The sequence below is a fragment of the Nannospalax galili genome, unplaced genomic scaffold, assembly GCF_000622305.1.
Source record: "Nannospalax galili isolate Female #2095 unplaced genomic scaffold, S.galili_v1.0 scaffold813, whole genome shotgun sequence".
Taxonomy (NCBI): Eukaryota; Metazoa; Chordata; class Mammalia; order Rodentia; family Spalacidae; genus Nannospalax; species Nannospalax galili.
The window spans coordinates 494,583-501,159 of record NW_008333507.1 but is presented as its reverse complement, the minus strand read 5'-3'; the positions used below and the strand labels follow the sequence as shown (position 1 = coordinate 501,159).

Below are 6,577 nucleotides of genomic sequence, written 5' to 3'. Positions count from 1 at the left end.
GAAAAATGAACTTTTCAGAAATGGTACTGGAACGTTTAGGCTTTCAGGGGGAAATGAATGAATGATAATCTAACTCTCACACCTTGTGTGAAAATTAACTCTAAGTGAATCATGGGTATAAATTTTAAACTGTTAGGAAGAACAGAAAAATTGCTATCTGGGGGTAAGCAGAGCTCTTCCAAATGTCATAAAAAATGATGCACTCTTTAGGAGAAGGGAGAAAGAGGAGGAGGAGTGTTGGGAGCCTGAGGCTCAGCCATTTCTCAAAACTGCTGACAGACCTGAGTTGGTGACCTCTCCATTCTGCCCACAACCTTGGCTCATAGCCGGGGCCCACAACCTTGGCCCACGGCCTTGTTCTCCTTTCCAGTGTATAGCCCTGTTCTCCGTTAATCAATAGATTCCTCCCTTAGGGTATATCTGGGCCCCTGTGTTCTGGCTGAAATGATTACTCACTCTTTGCTCCTTTGTTTTCATTCTCTATTTAACCCCATGCTTGAGCTGCAATAAACAAGACTTGATCAGAGCCCTGTCTTGTCTCCATTTCTCTTGTCGCTTGCCTCATCCACGGCCCCACCCCCCAATCCAGGTACCTCGTTCCAGACCCCGCGGGCCGGGGCAGGGGAGGAAGAGGTGATGGGAGAAGACTAAAGGAGGAGAAAGAGAAGGGGGAGAAGCCAGCGGGAGTCGGGGCTGGCACAAGGTCTGGACTGCTGGGCGGGCGAGGAGCATCCTGGGTGCCTACCAGGGGTGCGTGTCTGTGTCCGAAATAAAAATACGCCCATCACGGTTCAACTTGAGCAGAAGGCCCTTCGCTTCCTGCAAGAAGCTCCTGACTACCTTAGTGTTGCCGCGATGACTGGAGATGTTGGGGTCGCCCGGCCAGGACACTGTCAGGCACACTCCTGGGTGATCTTCAGGACTTCCAAGGGCGGAGTTGAGGCCACACTTCCCATCCCCACTTGGGAAGAGGGAGAAGCCGTTCCCTTGTCTTCCGACATACGGCTCTCAAACAGCAGAGTATTTGTTTCTTGTGAACTCGGAACTCAGACCATGAAAAATTAGGTCAGTACTTGCATGTTTCATACTCAAAGACTTGCTTCTCAGAAGCGCGGCAGCCATGTCTCTCACTGCCGTTGAGTACTGGATTGTGCCCCGTGGGGCTGGCAGTAGGTCCTGTGGAGTCAGGGCTCAGGCTTTCTTCCACTGACGTATGCCTCTAGTTCTTTCGTAGTTTAAGTTTATTGAGAAATTAGGACTCAGACCAAAAGTGGAGATGCCGGGGATCGAACCCGGGGCCTCATGCATGCAAAGCATGCGCTCTACCACTGAGCTACACCCCCCACCAGCAAACGAGCCCCCTTAGTTCTTGCTTAGAAATGGAATCTAGTCTCCAATGCTTGGGAACAGGTTTTAGATACAATTCTTGGAGTTGAGGACTTGGAATAAAGACCAAGATTTCGTGTGCAACATAACCGCAGTAGCTTTGGGCTTTGGCCCTTCCAGTCCTTAGCGTCTCCCTCTATTGTGCCTGGCAAGGAATCAAGTTCCTAATTCTCTTGATGTCTTCCAGAATTCTCTCACTTGAGACACAAAACGATGGGAACGTCACTTTTCCCACTCAATTGACTTCGTATTTATTGTTTGCCCAGTCAGGATATGAAAGGCAGGAGTTAGTGGAAGAAAGCAGGACCAGAAGAACACTGAGGGAGCCATTCAGCTTTTCTTTGTGTTTTTCCTAGTCTTGGCACCCAGGTTAATTTATCTAATTTAGGACACCTGGTTAATAGTTCTAAAAAGACGTTCACAATCTAAAACAGCTTAGGGGGTAACAGTAAGGGTTGAACAGGAGAATGAGACTAAAGATAGGATTTAAGGGATAAAAGTAACAAAGTTTAAGGGAGCATTTACGTTTAGAAAAACCAACAGGGCATTCCCACTGGAAGAAGTGCAGAAGCCAGGAAGGATTAATAACTCTCTGGGGAACAGAAGACTGGAAGGTGAAAAAAGTGAAACAGCTCTGGGCACCCTTATGAGAATGTTCCACCCTGACCTCAGGCAATTACCAGGCCTTTGGCCAGGGATTTGTGAAGAATCAGTAGCTATAAATACCTACAAAATGAATAAAGACTGAAGAGTATACTTAGAGATGTGAAGATTACAAACATTAGTAAGAAGGAAGTAAACTTTTTTTGGGGGGGGTCTTTTTGAAACAGGGTCTCCCTGTAGCCCCAGCTGTCCTGGAACTCAATATGTGGACCAGGCTGGCCTTGAACTCAGAGAGATCCACCTGCCTCTGCCTCTGCCGGTGCTGGGATTAAAGGTGTACACCACCACACCTGGCTGGAAGTAAACTCTTTTGCTCCTAGATAGTTCTTGAACCCTAGTATTTAACATTATTAAAACTGTTCTTTGAACTACAGGAGAACAGCAAAAGGAAATTCATTTTGTGGCACTAGATTTCTAGAGGCTAGTAACTTTGCCCATAAATGAACCTTTGCAGGTGTTCATAGCACAGGCCTCTTCTGTAATTGGCAAGGTGTGAGTTGTCTAACACAGAGGTTCTTTCAGTTCACTCATGAGATTTTTAGAGAAACAACAGGACCTGATGAGTGACAGGTGTCTATGGAGGAGCATCTAGGAAGGTACCACACTCAGAGCTGAGACCTGTGGGTGTTTGCTTGTCTGTGTGCAAAGACAGGGAGGATTATCTTGGTGGTATGCTACAGTAAAAGTCACTGTTAGAGGCTGGGTGTGGTGGTGCACGCCTTTAATCCCAGCATTTGGGAGGCAGAGGCAGGCAGATCTTTGTGAGTTCAAGGCTAGCCTGGTCTACATAGTGAGTTCAGGTCAGCTGGGACTACAGGGAGACCCTGTCTCAAAAAGACAAAAAAAAAAAAAAATCACTATTAGAAATCTGGGTATGGTGGTGCACACCTTTAATCCTAGCACTTGAGAGACAGAGGCAGTCGGATCTCTGTGAGTTCCAGGCCAGCTGGGGTTGCAGGGAGACCCTGTCTCAAAACGAAACAAAGTGAAAACAAAAATAAAAGTAAAAATCACTATTAGAAAAGTCTCAGAATACTTTCTCGTTGTATTGTTTTGCACCTGGAGAAAATTAGCTGTCTATTGAATTCTTAGAAATTAACAATAACACATGCTTTTCTTTTGTGGTTTTTTTTTCAGAAATTAAAAGGCTATATGTCTTTAACCATATTCAGATTATACCACATTATTGGATACTTTTCTAAAGTTTTAGTCTTTCTTCCAGACTACTCATCCCCTAAAAATATGGGTTTCTCTGTAATCTATGTCTGGAAATAGGATCCTCTTTTGAAGATAATGGGTGTGTTCTTTTTGCAAGTGTTGGTGATAGTACCCGATATTTAGACAAATATGCTAATCCTGGCTCTCATCCCCAGACTCCTATTTTATATTTCAGTGACACAGCATAAAGAGAGGATTAATGGACATGTTAACTTGGCCTGCTTCTGGCTTACAATTGAAGAAACCCTAAGGGAGCTTCTGAGCTTTTCCTCCTTTAACCTGCCCTACTTGTACTGACATCCACTCTGGGTGGTGCAGAGCCCTAGGGTGTGGAAATGGGAAAAGTTGTTTGCATGGGCCTGTGCACTATCACCAGGCACCAGCTTCTACTCCTTGAAATTTAGTCAGAGTTCATCTTTCTTGCTGGCTGTAGGAAGTGGTTGAGTGCTTGGGAAGGCACATGAGAAGTTTTCATCTGTGATTCTGGAACTGCTGATTTTGGTAGCCCTTCAGGGAGTGAGAATTTCATACAGGCATATAAGCATATAAGGTATTTTGATCAGATCCATGCCCACTCCCTCCCCTCCAACTCCTCCCATATCTCCCCATCACTTTTTTCTGATAACTTCACATACTCTTTTTTTTTTAAATGGGGCTTTTTGCTACTCTAACATTCCCCCCTCTGAAGAGGTAACCTTAAAATCTTTTAAGGATTAGATAAGAGCTCCCAAATACTTTTAACATTTTTGGCCTTTGGAACGGCATATGTTGCTAAGAGGCCCAAGGATATTTTGTCTTTTAGCCAAGAATCTGGCTACTTTTCTTTAGGGTCATTTTGTACTAACTGCCTAGCCAATTCCTACCTCCTATTCTTATCACACCTTCCTCTGAAGAGGTTACCCAGTGGATAGGGAGTCCTGGACAGGGAGCACAGACTGCTCTGGCTTCTTCCATGCTGAACAGGGAAGCAGTGTGAAGCAATTGGGGTACCCCTTCAGTGGGTCTATCTATAAGACTCCCAAATTATATAACTCTTATCTTTAGGGGGAAAAGAAAGTTCTTGACTGGTGAATAGGAGACATGAAGGAGAAGTAAAGGCAAGAGTAATTAGCATTACAAGTTCCAGACAGGGAGCTAGATAAAAGTCAGAACAGACCAAATTTCAAATGTTCATATGAGAGTCCATTAGACTTTCTTAATGAAGGCTTCCAAAAGCATTCCTCTATTGGGTTTCTCCTCCTTTTTCTTTTGTCCACCAAGGCTGGACTTGAGAGTGACGGATTCCGGATTTGCTTTCAGGCATTTTGATAGCACCATATGGAGGCAGGATCCAGGTGCTCTCAGGCAGTCTCCTGTGTTCTCAGGCTCTATGCCAGAGGTCTGAAACATTCTTTTTTTTTTTTTTTTTTAACATTTTGCTCCCAAGTGAAAAGGACAAGAACAAGCTCATAGATTTGGTCCACAGATTCCTAACTCAGAAACCCACTGACCCCCAACTGCCTCTGCAGAACTCTTGTTAGGAATGAATTCCTTCCCTCCCAACACCCGAAAGGACTTGGATCCCAAGAGAGGTGAGGCAGGCCAGAGGAGGCAGCATCCCCGCCCTTGATCCTTGGACAGATACAAAGGCAGAACAGTTGGGCACCCATGAATCAAGTGGGTTAACCTCAAAATTGTCCACATTCTGGAAGACCTCCGGGTTGCTTGGTGTCTGCAGATAGAGGCTACATTTCTGCTTTTCAAATGTTTGGTTATACAATCAGGAAGAGTAGAAAACATCAGAAGCAGTTTTCAGACTAAGCTGCCACCAGCAAATTTCCTAGACTGTTCTTGAGGCCTGCAGTTCACAATGACTGTCAGCACAATCTCAGACTTTTCTCAGAAGGTCCAGAAAGTCTCTTTCTAGGACCAGACTCCTAACCCATGTTTTGCTTTCTCCATTCCTCTTTATACACTGTTGCCTACCTTAGAAGTTTGTCCCCAAGGCTCCTTCATCTTGGGAATGAAGGAGATGGTTCTCCAGGCAACAGAAGAGGCCCCAGACTAGATTCAGCTGTGTTCCAATCAATTACTCTCACTTGTATCCAAAATGGCCTGCTTCCAGTTCTTGTCTCTTTTCTGTATGGAGTGTTGCTTGTGCTTCAATAAACCTTGGCTGTGTGATCTGGCTGCAAACTTATCCTATTGTAACTCTTTACCTGGCAAAGAAAAGGAGAAAGGAACAGACTCTAGAAGTGTCACCGGTCAGTGGCCACAATTCAAGCCTGAGGGGCTTGGGGGCCCCAAGGTATAGGTGCAGAAGAAATCAGGATGCAGGGGATGCAGAGGTGTGTGAACCAATGCATGCTTTATTCTCTAAGAATCAACCTTATTTATAGTACAACAAGACGAAAAGAAAATGTTCTTCTCAAACCAAATTACCTCATCATGATATTTGAGGTACTTTTATGATATTTGCAGTACCTTTGTGTTCCCAGGGCTCAGCCCTTTTTGGACTTGTACCTGTCCTTCCATGCCTATTAAACATTCTATTCTTTACATATAACTTTATTAGTTACACAGCCTTGTTATACAAGCTCACTTATTTACGTTTATTAGGGTTCAAGGAACTGTCAGTCTGGTGATAGAAATCACTGCAGAAGAACATCCAAGTTCTCAGGGAACTGAGGCTTCCCGGTCCAGGTCTGAGTTTATTTCAGGTCAGAACTTACTCTGAGTTTACTTCCGATGAGAGCTCAGGCCTTCACAGTGGTCTGTCAATCTTGTTTATTTATCAGATCAGATTATAATTCTGGACAGAAAGACCGTGCCTGTCTTAGGTTGTCTTCTGTAAGAGCAAAGTCTTACCCGTCATTGGTACGTCTTCTTGTCTGCTGGGTTTGGGTTTCATTTGTTGTTGCTTTTCAAGTGTGCTGAGTTGCAATGTTATGTCATTTATTTGTGTTCTTTCTGAGTTTTTGATGTGTGCACTTTAAGCTATAAACTTCCCTCTCAGGACAGCTTTCAGCATGTCCCAGAGGTTTTGTTGTGTTGTATCATCCTTTTCATTTAATTCCAGGAATACTTTTATTTCTTTCTTAATTTCTCTTTTGACCCATTCATCATTCAGGAGTGTGTTGTTTAATCTCCATGTGTTCATGTGGTGATTAGGGCTTCTTCGGGTGTTGATTGTAAGCTTTATTGCATTGTGGTCTGATAGAATGCATGGATTATTTAAATCTTTTTGTATTTGTTGAGGTTCGTTTTGTGCCCCAGAGTATGGTTGATTTTGGAGAAGGTTCCGCGGGGCGCTGAATAGAAAATATGTCTG

General features: G+C 44.1%; 1 non-coding gene across 1 annotated transcript; it reads right to left on the bottom strand.

The window, feature by feature from the left end:
• Positions 1-1,271: 1,271 nt before the first annotated feature.
• Trnaa-ugc lies at positions 1,272-1,343 on the bottom strand. The gene has a single exon. It is a non-coding gene; the product is annotated as a tRNA-Ala (tRNA).
• Positions 1,344-6,577: the final 5,234 nt, after the last annotated feature.